At 40.3% G+C, this 17335-nt stretch overlaps 1 long non-coding RNA gene and 1 other non-coding gene across 2 annotated transcripts; one reads left to right on the forward strand and one right to left on the reverse strand.

Moving 5' to 3' along the window:
• Window positions 1-528: 528 nt before the first annotated feature.
• On the reverse strand, window positions 529-17335 carry LOC140499721 (uncharacterized). The gene is made up of 4 exons (XR_011965520.1): window positions 17146-17335; window positions 5471-5555; window positions 3113-4680; window positions 529-1883 (listed from the first exon to the last, which is right to left on the reverse strand). It is a non-coding gene; the product is annotated as an uncharacterized lncRNA (long non-coding RNA).
• On the forward strand, window positions 2316-2418 carry LOC140502957 (U6 spliceosomal RNA). Its single transcript, XR_011966674.1, has one exon. It is a non-coding gene; the product is annotated as a U6 spliceosomal RNA (small nuclear RNA).

The raw sequence follows: 17335 nt of genomic DNA on the forward strand, positions 1-17335 counted from the left end.
AGGCCTTCCGAATCCCTCTTAATCCCAGTGCCTTCTCTCTGCTAATCATTTCCTATTTATCCTGTATAGAGCTTGCTTTGTTTCTATTTGTTTGCTTTTTGTCTCCCCCATTAAATTGTAATTGTAGGTCCTTGATTTTTGCCCTTCTTTGTATGTCCAGCCCTTAGCAGAGTGCCTGGGACATAATAAGCATTTAATAAATGTTTATTGATTGAGTAATAATGAAGTGTAGTAGACAGAGAACCAGCCTTGGAGTCAGAAGACCTGGCCTCCTGTCTAGCCTATTGCACACACTGTCTGGATGAGCATTAGTAAGTCACGTAATTTCTCAGCATCCTGGAGAACCATCTCAGACTATGAATTATGGGAGAGTTGGCAATCTGTATCAGTGAAGGGAGTTTCCATACCAGGGAGATTCCTCACATCAGGAAATCACAGTTTGACCCCCAAAAACAGAGAGACAACATTATTCATGTAGCACTTTAAGATTTATAAAACACTTTGCCCATCACAAGACTATGAGGGAAGGATTGTGAGCATACACCATATTTTTTTTTTAAGAGATGAGGAAATTCAGGCTTAGCAAATAGAAGTAACTAGTCCAAGATCAGAACCCTGATCTCCTGACTCAAAGTCCAGTACAACTTCAAGAAAATTTTTTAAATGTTTTATTAATACTCTTTTTTTTTGCATCTCTATCAGTAGCCAGTAGCCCATAGCCTTCTACTCCATATAGAAGCTCTCCCTTGTAACAAATAAGAATAGTCCAGAAAAATAATTCAAACATTAGCCATGACTAAAAACATCTTGGTTCAGCACTTCTAATTCATCTCCTCTCCAAGTTCACTTCTCTTAATCAATTCAACACAAGCACTTACATAGATGAAATGGTGTCAGGGGTTAAGTTTGGGGGAACACTCTGTGGCCAATTGGTCCATAAGGAGATGGTCAAGGATGCTGGGTCCCTTTCAGAAGTCTTTCAGGTGCATCCTGGACAGTCCAGCCCAGGTTTCCTCTGGCTTCACAGGGACCACATTGCCCACCTGGACAATCATTGCTTCATCCAGAATCCTAGCACTCTCCTTCCCTTTCATCAACTTGTAATCTCACTCTAGCCAGCAGTCACATTGGCCCTACCATGCTGGATCCAGGCCACCCAGGTTGAAATCTCAGTGTTATCTTAACTCATCCCTCTTCCTTTTGACTACCCTGCATCCCCAGTATCCCATCAGCTACTAAGGCCTGTTGATCCCAGCGCCATAGTGTCTCTAGCATCTGGGTCTTCTTCCCTATTCCCACGGCCACAATCTTCTTATACACCTATTACAATATATTACAATATTCCTGCAACAACCTCCTATTTGGGCCTTCTTTCCTCCATTCTCTTTTCCTTCCCCTCCAACTTGCATTCATTATCATATCTTATTCCTCTGCTTACTACCCTCAGATAATTGGTTGTATGGGGTGTTCAGGGAGGATCAACACCTCTGGTGTGAGAGTTTGACTAGCCTTTCCAGGGCTCCTCAAACATCTTTGGTGTCCACTAGTCACCCACCTCTCACCTGTGGCTCCAAGAAGCTGCAGCATGTGCGGTAGCCACACCCTGGTAAACTATTTCAACAGATGAACCAAACCAGGTTGAGGGTAACCTATATGCCTCAGATCTGTCAGGGAGTTAGGGGAGTTTCTACCTTAAGTAAGTGAAGACTTCTCCTGGTGTTATGGGTGGAATGATTTGTTCTAATAACTATGAAGGCAGCTGAAGCAGGTGCTATGGAGCGCTTAGAGCCTGGTTAGAGATTGAAGATGCCAAGGTCATCCACTGCATCCTGGGCCATTGCCAGTTGTACTGACTTGTATCTTGCCACTGAACTTCAATGACTCTGGAAGAAAGAGTGAGGTCAACGACTTTGTGCAACTCTACCTCACTTAAATCCAATTTATGTGCGTCAAAATACATCACCCATACCATTTTAGCATTTTTATCTACCTCAAAGTCCTGTGGTGATGGGTAAGTGACAGAGAAACAGGTGAGGATGCACTGGGAGCTGTAGTCACAACCTCACACAGAGGCGGCCTAAACCACAGGGTCATCTTCTCACTGAACTGAAGCAGCAGTGGGATTCAGAATTTTTTTTAAAGGACTGCATTGCTTTTCTCATGGTATGAGGAAGGTGCTAGAAAAAGTGCCCTAAAAATTATCTGCTTCACATAACCTAACCCTGGTCTGCTTACTGCACCAGGCAGGGGCACTACTCTTCAGCTGAAATTAAAAAATGTACAAAGACTTTTGCAAAAATGATTCCCATTATGCTTGCTTCAGCAGCGCATAATACTAAAATTGGAATGATACAGAGAAGATTAGTATGGCCTCTGTGCAAGGATTACCCTCAAATTTGTGAAGCATTCCATATTTTTACCAATGTGAAAATGTGTTTAATAGGAATGTATGTATAGAGCCTATATCAGATTGCAAGCCATCTTGGGGAGGAAGTGGGGAGGGAGAGGGAGAAAATTTAAAGCTTCTGGAAGTGAATGTTGAAAACTAAAAATAAATAAATTAACTAATAAAAAAACATTATTCCCTATGAATGGTTGAAGAAGTTGTGTTATATGAAGGTAATGGAATACTATTGTGCTATAAGAAATGATGGACAGGCGGACTTCAGAAAAAACTGGAAAGACTTATATAAACTGATGCTGTGTGAAGTAAACAGAACCAGGAGAACATTGTACGCAGTAACAGCCACAGTGTGAGATGACTGATTTTGATAGACTTAGTCCTTCTCAGACCTAAAACAATTCCAAAGGACTCATGATGGAAAATGTCATCCACATCCAGAGAAAGAACTATGGAGTCTCAAAGCAGAGTGAAGCAGACTATTTTCTTTTTTTCCTTTCTCATAGTTTCTCCCATTTGGTATAATTCTTCTACACAGTATGACTAATATAAAAATATGTTTAATAGGAATGTATATGTAGAACCTATACCAGATTGCATGCCATCTTGGGAAGGGAGAAGGGGAGGGAAGTAGAGAAAATTTAAAATTTATGAAAGCGAATGTTGAAAACTAAAAATAAATAAATTAACTTAAAAAATTATTTCCCTCACCATTAGTACATGGAATGCGCACATGCTTATGGACAATAAGAAATCCAGTAGACCTGAAAGACAAATGGCTCTTGTTGTGAGAGAACTCAGCAGGTATCACATTCAAATAACAGTCCTGAGTGAAACAAAGCTGGCCAATGAAGGCCAGCTTACTGAAGTCAGAGCTGGATGCACATTTTCTCTGGAGTGGTTGCAGTGATCGGTAGCTCCATGAAGCTGGCATAGTTTTCTTAATCAAAATTAATCCAGTCAACAAACTTGTATGCTTTCCCAAAGGAGTGAATAACGGGCTCCTGACAATGCAGGAAAGCTCCATGCCACCATTATCAGTTCATATGCTCACACCGTGATGGATGAACCCTGAGGAGGTCAAAGAAAGATTTTATGAAGACCTGGAGACCCCTCATCATCAATATGCTGAAAGAAGGCAAGCTTGTAATTCTAGGTAACTTTAACGCCAGAGCAGGCACAGTCTATCAGACATGGCAGGGAGTCCTTGGGAGGAATGTAATTAAAAATAGCAACAACAGTCACTTACCACTGAAGATTTCTGTGTCTTATGACTTTCTCATCACCAACAGTGTCTTCCATTTACCTAAATACATTAAAACTTTGTGGAGGTACTCTCCAAGCAAACATTGGCATTTAATACACTATGTCATTGTAAAGAGAACAGACGGACAGGATGTGAGAGTGACAAGGGCTATGTGTCTGATCATAGAGTTATCCTCTCCAAGTTAAACAATCACATTCATCAGAGGTGGTGACCTCAAGGCAAGATGACTACTGGAAGACTTAATGTCAACAGATTAAAGTGCTTCTCCTAGCATGAACAGTTTGTTGCTGAGTATTTGGCAATATTGGAGCAGAAAAAGAGCGGGCAGCTTTCAGGGATTTGGTGTACAGTACCATATTTACTCATCCAGGCCAGAACACTCACCAATATTGACTGATTTGATGAAAGTTATGGGGAAATCCAGAGGCTGCTAAGTGAAAAATGAGAATCCCACAGGGTTTACCAGAAGCAGAGTTTATCCATCTCTAAGAAGGCAGAGTTTAAGTCCATCAAAAGTAAAGTGCAAGTGAAGTTTAGAGATATACAGGATTCTTGGCTCAGTAAAAAGGCAGATGAAATTCAGATTTATACTAATAGTAAAAATTCAAAGAGCTTTTATGATGCCCTGAAGGCTATTTATGGGCCAAAGACTTATAGCGCATGTCAAGTGCTCAGCAATGATGGAGCAATATTGATTAGTGATAAGGACATGATCCTGGAGAGATAGGCTGAACAATTCCATAGCAGAACGTATCAACCATTGCTGAAGCCATGGACCATATACCTCAGGTTGAAGTTAATCCCTCTCTAGCTGAACTTCCAACTGAAGAAGAGGTTTTGAATGCCATTAGACTCCTCTCATGTAGTAAAGTGCCTGGTGCTGATTCTACTCCAGCTGCGATTTACAAGGCAGGGGTTCACTGCTCACACAAAAGCTTTCTGAAATCTTCCAAGTCATATGGCAAAAGGAGATTATTCCCTGGGAATTCAAGGATGCCTCCATTGTTCATTTCTATAAAGGAAAAGGAAATAGGTTGTCCTGTGACAATCATAGGAAGGTCTCTCTCTTAGTTATTGCTGGCAAGAATTTAGCCAGAGTCCTTCTTAATGGGCTGATCTTTCACCTGGAAGATAGTCATCTACCTGATAGCCATGTGGCTTCAGAAAGGGCCAAGGAAAGGTCAATATGGTGTTTATAGCCTGACAATTCCAGGAGAAATGCCAGGAGTAGAACTGAGTTTGGTACACAGTGTTCATCAGTCTGACCAAGGCCTTTGATATTGTCAGTTGTGAGGGCTTGTGGGAGATCATAGTAAAATTTGGTTGCCCAGAGAAGTTCATCAGAATTGCATATCAGTTTCATGATGGCATGCTTGCATGGGTTATGGTTAATGGACAATACTCTCACAATTTCCCAGTCATCAATGGAGTGAAGCAGAGCTGCATGCTTGTTCCTCTGCTTTTTAGCACAATGTTTTCCATGATGGTGTTCTATGCCTTCCACAAGGATGAAAATGGTATGAAAGTCAGCTTTGCCACTGATGGTAAATTATTTAACTTGAAAAGCTACAAAGCCAGACTAAAGTGGAGGGAGAGTTAATGCATGACGTTTTGTTTGCAGAAGGTACAGTTTCTGAGGCTGAATTGAAACAGAATATGGATCAATTCTCTGTTGCTTGTGCTAATTTTGACCTAACAATTAACTTGCAGAAAATAAAGGTTCTCCATCAGCCAGCACCACACCATCCATAAGTGGAACCATTGGTTACAGTGATTTGAAAGTTGTGGATAAGGTCACTTACTTGGCAGTACACTTTCCAGGAATGTTCACATGGAGGATGAGGTTGACATACACATTGTCAGAGCTAGCTCAGTGTTTGGGAGGTTCTGAAGGAAAATGTGGGAGAGAAGAGGTGTTAGATTGACTACCAAAATGAAGGTTCTACAAAGCCATTGTGCTGACCTCATTGTTGCATGCCTTTGAAATCTGGACAGTCTACCAGTGTCTTAGGAAGATTCTGAAGGTCACCTGACAAAATAAGGTACCAGACACTAGGGTCCTTTTTAGGGCTGAACTGCCAATTATTCAAGCTGTATTGAAGAAACTCTACAGCTGGCCACTTTGTTCAAATGCCAAACACATTTGCCTAAAAGATTATTTAATGGAGAACTCACATAAGGCAAACAGTCACATGGAGGTCAGAAGAAGTGATACAAGGACATGCTCAAAGTCTCTGAAGAACTTTGGAATCTATTATGAGACATGGAAGACACTGGCACAGAACCACCCAGCACGGCATGCCCATGTCAAAGAAGGTGCTGTGCTCTATGAACAAAACAGAACTTCAGTAACTCAAAAGAAATATAAACTGCACAAATTTAGAGACATTTCCATATCAAATGTTCATATGGACTATTTCTTTTTCAAAAAATTAATTAATTTATTTTAAGTTTTCAACATTCATTTCCACAAAATTTTGAGTTCCAAATTTTCCCCCCATCTCTCCCCTCCCCCCCCTCAAATGCTGAGTATTCTGATTACCCCTTACACCAATCTGCCTTCCCTTCTAACATCCCTCCCTTCCCTTATCCCCATCTTCTCTTTTGTCCTGTAGGGCAAGATAAATTTCTATACCCTATTATCTATATTTCTTATTTCCCAGTTGTATGCAAAAACAATTCTCAACATTTGTTCTTAAAACTTTGAGTTCCTACTCCTCTTCCTTCCTCCCTACCCACCCTTCCCCACTGAGAAGGCAAGTAATTCAATATAGGCTATATATGTGTAGTTTTGCAAATGACTTCCATAATAGTCATGTTGTGTAAGACTAACTATATTTCCCTCCATCCTATCCTTCCCCCCATTTCTTCTGTTCTTTCTTTTGACTTTGTCCTTCCTCAAGAATGTTTACTTCTAATTGCTCCCTCTTCCCATTTCCCCTCCCATTTCATTTTTATGGAAATCATCCCCCCCACTTACTCTCTTCTCCCCTACTTTCCTGTAGTGTAATATAGGTTTTCATACTAAACTGAGTGTGCATGTTATTCCTTCCTTGAGCCAAATGTGATGAGAGTAAGCTTCACTTTTTCCCTCTCACCTCCCCCCTTTTCCCCTCCATTGAAAAGCTTTTTCTTGCCTCTTTTATGAGAGATAATTTGCCCCATTCCATTTCTCCCTTTCTCCTCCAAATATATTCCTCTCTTACCCCTTAATTTTATTTTTTTAGGTATGATCCCTTACTATTCAACTCACCCATTCTCTCTCTCTCTCTCTCTCTCTCTCTCTCTCTGTGTGTGTGTTTATGTATAATCCCACAAACTACCCAGACACCGAGAAAAGTTTCAAGAGTTACAAATATTATCTTTCCATGTAGGAATGTAAACAGTTCAACTTTAGTAAGTCCTTTATGATTTCTCTTTTCTGTTTACCTTTTCATGCTTCTCTTGATTCTTGTGTTTGAAAGTCAAATTTTCTTTTCAGCTCTGGTCTTTTCATCAAGAATGTTTGAAACTCCTCTATTTCATTGAATGACCATTTTTTCCCCTGAAAGTATTTCAGTTTTACTGGGTAGGTGATTCTTGGTTTTAATCCTAATTCTTTTGACTTCTGGAATATCATATTCTAAGCCCTCTGATCCCTTAATGTAGAAGTTGCTAGATCTTGTGTTATCTTGATTGTATTTCTACAATACTTGCATTGTTTCTTTCTAGCTGCTTGCAATATTTTCTTCTTGGCCTGGGAACTCTGGAATTTGGCTACAACATTCCTAGGAGTTTGTCTTTTTGGATCTCTTTGAGGAGGTGATTGGTGGATTCTTTCAATACATATTTTGCCCTCTGGTTCTAGACTATCAGGGCAGTTTTCCTTGATAATTTCATGAAAAATGATGTCTAGGTTATTTTTTTTTATCATGGCTTTCAGGTAGTCCCATAATTTTTAAATTATCTCTCCTGAATCCATTTTCCAGGTCAGTTGTTTTTATGAGATATTTCACATTATCTTCCATTTTTTCATTCTTTTGGTTTTATTTTGTAATTTCTTGGTTTCTCATAAAATCATTATCTTCCATCGTTCCATTATAATTTTTAAAGAACTATTTTCTTCAGTGAGCTTTTGAACCTCCTTTTTCATTTGGCTAATTCTGCTTTTTAAAGCATTTTTCTCCTCATTGGATTTTTGGACCTCTTTTGCCAATTGAATTAGCCTATTTTTAAAGGTGCTATTTTCTTTTTCTTCTTTTTTTTTTAAGGTGCTATTTTCTTCAGTATTTTTTTGGGTCTCCTTTAGCAAGGAAAAATTGGGAAGAGAAATGAGAGCAATGCCAGAAAATCATGAAAAGCATGTCAATTTTTCCTCCACCTCTCTTACTTGATTTTCAAAATTCTTTTTGAGCTCTTCCATGGCCTGAAACCATTGAATATTTATTTTGGATGTTTGGGATGCAGAAGCCTTGACTTTTACTTCTTCTCCTGGTGGTAAGCATTGTTCTTCCTCATCCAAAAGGATAGGAGAACATACCTGTTCACCAAGAAAGTAACATTCTATATTCTTACATTTTTTCCCTTTTTGGGGCATTTTCCCAACCAGTTACTTGACTTTTGGGTACTTTGTCAAGAGTAGGGTATACTCTGGGGACCTCAGTTCCTCCAAGGTGGCACAATCAAGCCTATGCACTGGTCTGGGAGCAACCAGAAACTTTTCTGCCCAGAATCTATGCGTAGTAGAATTCCTTCATCACAACTGCCTCCAGTTCTGCCAGGCCAGCACTCAAGGCTGAGATTAAGATCAGCTGCTCAATTCCCCCAGGGGCTTTAAGCTGAAGGCTCCAAAAATGGACGCTGGCTGCCGTCTGAGCGCTGCCATTGCTGTGGCTGCTGTCTCTGCCACTGCTGCCTGGGGCTGGGGGTAGGGGGGGACCCTGCACCCTTCTTGCCCAGCTGAAAAAGCCCTTTCACTGACCTCTGAAGCTGCCTTTGGCACCTGTTGGTTGATGGATCTGAGAACCGCTGCTGCTGCTGGGGATTCCACTCCTGAGGCCTGCTCTGGTCCTGTTCCTCCCTGTGCCATGTGGCCAAGCCTGGGCTGCACTCCACTCTGAGTCCAGTGCAACATACCTTTCCCGTTGGCCTTCCAGGTCATCCTGGGCTGGAAATCTCCTTCATTCCACTGTTCTGTGGCTTCTGCTACTCTAGAATTTGTTGAGAGTCATTCTTTATGGATATGATATGGGGGAAGAGGTAGAGTATGTGTGTCCTTCTCCTCCACCCCCATATGGACTATTTCTATCCAATCTATGGTAGAATCTTCTGAGTTCCTATTGGTCTGATTGGCCACAGTCAGACACACTGTACCTTTACCCCAGTATAGTTATGTCATTTTGATCCTCTTTGGTCACAAAGGACAATAACCAACCAAGAGGTGATACCATCTTCTGAAACTGAGAGATAGGAATGAATTGTGGGGCTTGAGAGAGGAAAAAGCTTGAAACAGCCTATGTGGAGAGTAGGATTGAAACTAGGGTAAGGCTATGGAGCTTTGCGTTAGGGTGGGTTCTAGCAGCACTATGCCAAAATTTGTACTTTGTCCTTACTTGACCCTATTCCTGTGGTAGAGATAGTGGCCTCCTTCTGCAGGAGCAGGTTTCCTTCCCCTTTCAGTAGCTCAGAAAGAATGCTTCCTATCTCTCCCCCAGTTTCACCGACTTGGGGAAAAAATGCTAGTTTTGGCTCTAATAGAGTTGATCAGAGGTGAATAATAAAATGATTACTAAGCAGCAGTGAGATGGGAGCCCAGTTACAATTAGATGGTATGATTCATCACAGTTTTGTTTATTACTTCCCCCAGGAGCAGTACTCAGCAAGTGGAGAGGATGGATACCAGGGGTGACCTAGGGTTGAGGATTAGCAGAAAAAGTATGGTGGAAGATGGTGCCTCGTTAAAATGGTAAAGTAGAGGATCTATATTTTGAGAAGGAAGTGATGCAGAACAGAGATGAATAACAGGGAAAACAGGGAGGGGTAAAGGTTATTAAGAAATGGTAAAGTAGGGAAAAAGATAGCAGGTAGGAGATTAGGACCAGACTGGGCAATGTCAAAGGTGGAGCTCATGGAGATATAACATAGAGGGAATGTGGAGGGCTAAAAGGTGACCACACCTATAAGTTTGTAAGGCAGAGAGAAGAGCTGAGAAGATCAATACATTGGGAAGTTTAGCATGTTTAAAAAGTCATCAACATGAATATTAAGTCAGCAAAGATAAGGTAAGAGTGAGAACCTTTGAAGAAAAGATGTGGAGGTCATTTGACAATGCTGAGTGGGATGATACAGACAGGTGATATAAATGGATGGAGTCAACTTCAAAGAAGGAGACAGATGGTGGCAGAAGGAAGAGAACAGAGAGGAACAAGAATTTATTAAGGTTCTACTATATACTAGGAACTGAATTAAGTGCCATATAAATATTTCATTTGATCCTCACAACAACTCTGGGAGGTAGGTGCTATCACAATCCTTATTTTATAGTTGAGGAAACTAAGGCTGAGGCTGAGTAATTTGCCCAGGGACACAAAGCCAGTAAGTTTCTGAGACTGGATTTGAAATCAGGTCGTCCTGATTCCAGCAACAGTGGGAGGAGAATTATATGCTGACTTCTACTCCTGGACTTGTTGTGACAGAGGTTTTGGGGAGGACAGGGCATGAGAAAAGGAGCAGTCTAGAAGAGGTGTCCAAAGATACGGGGTCTTTAGGAGAAAGCCATGTGTCTGCAAGCACCAGAATATAGAAGGAATGTGAGAAGAGAAAGAAGAGAAAAGAAAATTTGTTTCAAAATGTACAGACATGCAATCAAAATTAAAAAGAAAGCAGAAAACTGGGAAATTTTTTTTTTTTGCAATAAACATCTCTTACAAAGCCATTGTTTCTCAAATATATAGAGAATGGAGTCAAATTTATAAATACAAGTAATTTTCTAATTGATAAATGGTCAAAGCAGGTGAACAGGCAGTTTTCAGATGAAGAAATTAAAGCTACCTATAGTCATATAAAAATGCTCTAAGTTGGGGGCAGAATTAAGATGACGGAATAGGAGCCTTCTCAAACTCTCTCCCCAAAGCTTTTAAAATATGACTCTAATATGACTCTAAACAAATTCTAGAGCAGCAGAAGCCACACAATGAAGGAATGAAACAGATTTCCAGCCCAAGACAACCTGGAAGGTTAACAGGAAAGATCTATCACAGTGGGCTTGTAGTGGAGGTCAGTGGGAAAGTTCTTTCACCTGGCTGAGAAGGTAGGTTGGTTGGACTGCAGCTCTAGCCCCAGGGTGGCAGCACCCACTGTGGCAGCATCATCCACTTCTGGAGCTCTCAGTCTACAGACCCTGGGAGAATTGAGTGGCTGATCTGGGTCTCAATACTGACTGGCACTGGCTTGGTAGAGTTGTTGGTGGCTTTGGAGAGTGAATCCTACTTGCAGTTCCAGGGCAGAAAAGAGTGTTTTTGGTTGCTCAAAGACCAGAGCATAAGCCAAGAGAGGAGTAAATATCTATCCCTTGACTGTGCCACTTTGGAGGAACTGAAAACTTTACAGGTCCCTAGAGATATCTCAGAGAACAGCTGCACAAAACCTCTGAAGCCTAGCGTAGTATACCCTCTACTTGACAAAGGCCTCAAAAGTCAAATAATTGGCTTGGAAAATACCCGAAGGGGGAAAAATAAGACTATAGAAGGTTACTTTCTTAGTGAAAAGGTATTTTCTTCCATCCTTTTGGATAAAGAAGAGCAAAGCATACAACCAGAGGAAGACCAAAACATACAACTGGAGGAAGGCAGTAAGATCAAGACTCCCTACATTCAAAGCCTCCAAAAAAATATGCAGTGGTCTCAGACCATGGAAGAGATCAAAAAGTATTTTGAAAATCAAGTAAGAGAGGTGGAGGAAAAATTGGGAAGAGAAATGATAGAGATGCAAGAAAAGCATGAAAAACGAGTCATAGCTTGTTAAAGGAGACCCAAAAAAGTGCTGAAGAAAATGCCTTTAAAAATAGACTAATCCAAATGTCAAAAGAGGTGCAAAAAGCCAATGAGGAGAAGAATGCCCTAAAAAACAAAATTGGCCAAATGGAAAAAGAGGTCCCAAAGCTCACTGAAGAAAACAGTTCTTTAAAAATTAGAATGGAGAACATGGAAGCTAATGACTTTATGAGAAATCAAGAAATTATAAAACAAAATGAAAAGAATGAAAAAATAGAAGACAGCGAAATATCTCATTGGAAAAACAACTGAGCTGGAAAATAGATCCAGGAGAGCTAATTTAAAAATTATTAGTCTACCTGAAAACCATGATCAAAAAAAGAGCCTAGACATCATCTTCCAAGAAACTCTCAAAGAAAACTGCCCTGATATTCTAGAACCAGTGGGTAAAATAGATATTGAAAGAATCTGATCACCTCCTGAAAGAGACCCCAAAAGGAAAACTCCTAGGAATATTGTAGCCAAATTCCAGAGTTCCTAGGACAAGGAGAAAATATTACAAGCAGCCAGAAAGAAACAATTCAAGTATTGTGGAAATAAAATCAGGATAACACAACATTTAACAGTTTCTACACTAAGGGATTACAGGGCTTAGAATATGATATTTCAGAGTTCAAAGGAGATAGGATTAAAACCAAGAATCATCTACAAAGTAAAACTGAGTATAATACTTCAGGGGAAAAAGAATGGAATTTCAATGAAATAGAGGACTTCCAAGAATTCTTATTGAAAAGACCAGAGCTAAATTAAAAATCTGACTTTCAAATACAAGAATCAAGAGAAACATGAAAAGGTAAACAGGAAAGAGAAGCCATAAGAGACTTATTAGAGTTGAACTATTTACATTCCTACATGGAAAGATGATATGTGTAACTCATGAGACCTTTTTCTATATTAGGGTAGTTAAAGGGAACATATATATGTAGGTGTGTATGAGTATGTATGTATATGTACATGGGTGTATGTATGTGTGTGTATACACACACATAGACAGAGGGTACTGTGAGCTGAATATGAAGGGAGAATGCCTAAAAAATAAAATTTATTGTTGAGTGGAATGTACTAAGAGTAAGAGAAAGGGAGAGGTAGAATGTAGCAAATCATCTGACATAAGAGGCAAGAAAGAGTTTTTACAATGGAGGGGAAGAGGAGGGAGATGAATGGAAATAAGTGAACTTTGCTGTCATGGGATTTGGCTTAAGGAGAGAATAACACACACTCAACTGGATATGGAAATCTATTTTACCCTACAGGAAGGCAGGAGGAAGGGGACAGGATAGAGAAGATAATAGAAGGGACAACAAATTGGAGAAAGGGATAATCAGAAACAAACATTATTGTGGGTGGATAGGTTAAGGGAGAGAATGGGATAAATGGAGAGCAGGATAGGATAGAGGGAAATGTGGTTAATTTTTCACAACATAACTATTATGGAAGTATTTTACTTGGTTACACATGTATGACATATTGAATTGCTTGCTTTCTCAATGAGGATGGGTGAAGAGGGAGGAAGGGATAGTATATGGAACTCAAAGTTTTAATAATGAATGTTAAAAAATGTTTTAGCATGCAACTGGGAAATAAGATGTACAGGCAATGGGGTATAGAAATCTATTTTGCCCTACAGGAAAATAGAGGGGAGGGGAATGGAAGAAGGGTGGTAATAAAAGGGAAGGCACACTGGAAGAAGGGGTGCATAGGGTGCATGCAGTCTTGGGGTGGGGGTGGGGAGAGATGGGAAGAAAATTTAGAATTCAAATTCTTGTGGAAATGAATGTTGAAAACTAAAAAATAAATTATATATTTTTTTAAATGCTCAAATTATTATTGATTAAAGAAATGCAAATGAAAACAACTCTGAACTACCACCATATACCTATCAGATTAGCTAATATGACAAAAAAGGGAAATGACAAATGTTGGAGGGGAACAATGGGACTAATTATTACCAGTGCCTTGTTTCCAAGTGCCATGCCTCTCTTACTGAGGTCTGAGATGACATTAGCTTTCTACCCTATTAATTCATATGGAGCTTTTAGTCCACTAAGGCCCTCAGGTCCTTCTCAGACAAACTATTATTCAACCATGCCTCCCTCATTTTATATTTGTGAAGTTGATTATTGCAATCCAGGAAAGGGTAAGGGATCCTTGTATGAAATGTAGACAAGTCCTCAGAGCAAATCAAAAAGGTAATAACACCAGAGAATGAACAATGATCGGCCAGAGGAGGTGGAGGGAGCTTTAAAAGTCAGTTTATACTAATCAACTCATATTTTAAAGAGACCAAAAAAGAAGAGAAGGCCCTGTACATGCAAAAATATTTATAGCAGATTTTTTTTGTAGTGATAAAGAACTAGAAGTAAAAGGGATACCCATCAATGAGAATAACTGAATACATTATGGTATCTGAATGTGATGGAATGTGATTGTGCTATAAGAAATGAAGAGAACCTGGGAAAACCTATAGACTGAGGCCAAGTGAAGTGGGAGAAACCAGGAAATCCGTTTGTTCTACATATAACATCAGTACTGTAAAATCAAACAATTTGGAAATACTTATGAACTCTGATCAACACAACTCAAATCAACCATTTTTTCCAGAGGTCCAATGATGACCCACCTTCTGACAGACTGACAGGTGATGGACTAAGATGCAGAATGAGACACATTTTTGGATATGGCCAATGGTGAAGTTATCTTGTTTAACTATATTTATTTGTTACAAGGGCTTTGTCTTTCTTTTTCCTATTGGAGGGGAAAAATAAACATTTGATAATAAGAAATGTAATTTAAAAATTTTAAAAATCAGGTTAGTCAGTGGAGGCAGAAGTTAAAATTGAAAAAGAAGCCAGGTCCTGACAAGATGTGTCGGAGGACACGTAGGAGACTGGGAGAAAACACATGAACACAAATGAGGCAGCCACACAAAGGGGTCTGCGCTTTGGGGAATGAGACTTTTTCAGACCTGCAGGTATGGGGAGTGTTGGGACTGACAGACACTATGTTGCTGAAACTTGCTTGGACTATAAACCCCAAATAATTGCATATCTCTTTTCCTACCTTGGGCAAGTTAATAGAACTTAAAGTACACATAGTCATCCCCTCCATACTGTGACTTTTCCCACTGCAATTTCGATATATTATGGATTGGCATAAGAAATTAAGTGGGAATTTTTTAAGACTTTTGCGGAAGTTGCAGACAACACATGAAGGCCAGCCGATGACACAGAACACGTTTAGAAATTCAGAAATGCATAAAATACATACATAGTATTGTATAATATGAACATATATGATCTTTTAACATCATAATAATCCAGACTTCTTCTCTGGTATGAAGGGAGTGCGAAAAAATTTTATAAAGATATTTCCAGATCACACAGGCACCATGATCCTGATGTTAAAGGGATAACTTACACTCTTGGTTACCCACTTTTGTATTAACCATAACACTTTTCTAGTCTGGGTATACTTATTGAAAATGCAGTTGAAAAGAGGCAATTGAGGGGAAAGACCCATAGAGAAGAGGACAAGATAAATCTAAAACTGAAGTGTTTTGCCAGAACACTTCTCTGGTTGGGGCTCATAGCTTAAAAGAGAGAGACAGAGACAGATAGTGATAGACAGAGAGAGAGAAAGAGAGAAACAAGGTTGTGTTCATCTTTTGTTGCTGAAAAAGACCATGTCATCTGAGAAATGATGATATGACTTGCACTTGACTTTGTTTTGAGTGAGGGACAGCTGTGCAAGGTCACCAGCCTCAGTTCTCCAGAGCCTTTTGAATCCAGGGACCAGATACTCATCAGGATGACTGGAGATGATCCAGGATGCACTGGGAGACTTTGGCCCCTTTAGGCCAAGGTCTATGCAGGTACTCACTTAGGGTGAGGTAACACCCATTTATTGAATAGGCCTGTTTAAGAAGTAACCAGGGCATGGCCCCTTTAATGAGGCAAAGAAAAAGAAAGACATCAGACTGGGAGGGAAACAGCAACAGTTACTATTGATAATCACTCTTAAGCCAGGAGGATCCAGAAGAGCCCTTAGGCAGAGCCCCAGTGGTGTAAGCTTCAGAGTGCAGTAGGTTGAAGGGTTTGGGAAAGGAAAAGCAGGGGAAAGGGAAGGGGAAGGGGAAGGGAAAGGGAAAGAATCCAACCAGTAAAACCCAAGTCAACTGGACATCTTTTGGCCATCCTAATTTACTTTGGAGAGGAGAAGGAAGGAGAGGGGAAGGCAGACAGGAGAGGAGCTGAGTTACCCAGCAGCTGCATCTAGTCACAGGATTGTGTTCGTCCTTTGTTGCTGAAGGAGAGCGAGACAGAGAGACAGAAATAGAGAAACAGGGACAGAGAGACAAAAAGACAGAAACAGACAGAGACAGAGAGAAACAGAGAGAGAGAGAGAGAGAGAGAGAGAGAGAGAGAGAGAGAGAGAGAGAGAGAGAGAGAGAGAGAGAATTATTGTTCCTTTGATATGAATTTGCAAAGTGGAGATGGAGAGTTTTATACTAAAAACACCATACAGGCGATAAGTTAGTAATACGGTGAGGGGAAAATTGGAGTGGTTGAACAACCCTGTTAGCCTCTACAGAAGACTTCATATTTATCACATTAAATTTTATCTTTTTGGATTTGACCCAATGTCCCAAGCTCAATTTGATGGCCTTTTCTTAGGTCACTGCTGCGTATTTAAAAAAAAAAATGGCAAAGAACTGGAGATTTTTATCCAACTCAGTATCCAACATTTCCTGTTTGGCTCCCTTAGTAATGAGTTCCTCAGAGAGCAGTAGTGTATAATGGACTGGAACCAGGACTGGGGAGACCTGGGTTTAACATTTATCAACAACTAAATTGTGTTGTTAGCTTGGACAAGTTATTCAGTTTTAGATCATAGAACGTCATGCTTCAGAGGGACCCTAGGACCTGGAAAATATGATGGCAGAACTGTCTGAGACCTTATAAAAGAGCAGGTTAGAGGTAGAAGAGAACCTAGAACAGAAAACACAGAATATAAAAGCTAGGGAGACCCTTATAATGCAGAAGTTGGAACAGCAGAGCAGGGAGGGCACTTAGAACAGAGACTCAGAGTCTGAAGGGACGTTAGAACACGCACAGAAGAATGCTGGAATTAGAAGGGATTCGAAAAACATCAAATGTAAAACGTTGGAGCTGGCAGGGGGGCCTCACTCTTTTCATTTGCAAAACTGAGAGAATAACGTTCACATTTCCTATTTCAGCGGGCTCTTGTAGGGGAAAAAACCCAACTGTTTGTCAGCCATAAAGCCCTCAAGACATGTGAGCCATAGATTAGAAGCCCTTTCTTTTCACTTGATCAAAAGAATTCTACCCTTCAATTTAATCAACTGACCATTTATTCTCAAATTATAGGGCCTGTTTGGCAGGGAGGGAGAAGGAAGTGAAAGCTCAAAGCCAGATCAGTTTCATTACCTCTCAGGAGTGGCATTGCCCCAAGTCTCCCTGATCGAGTCACAAAGAGCCTGGATTCTTGGTGTCCTAGGATTCAGAAGGGATGGGGAGGGAGGAAGGGAGTGAAGGAAATGGAGAAGGAGGGGGACAGAAAGAGAGAGGGAGAAAGAGAAATAGATTCAGTGAGAGCAACCGTTCTGACAGCCAGTTA

This window comes from Notamacropus eugenii, chromosome 4, assembly GCF_028372415.1.
Source record: "Notamacropus eugenii isolate mMacEug1 chromosome 4, mMacEug1.pri_v2, whole genome shotgun sequence".
Taxonomy (NCBI): Eukaryota; Metazoa; Chordata; class Mammalia; order Diprotodontia; family Macropodidae; genus Notamacropus; species Notamacropus eugenii.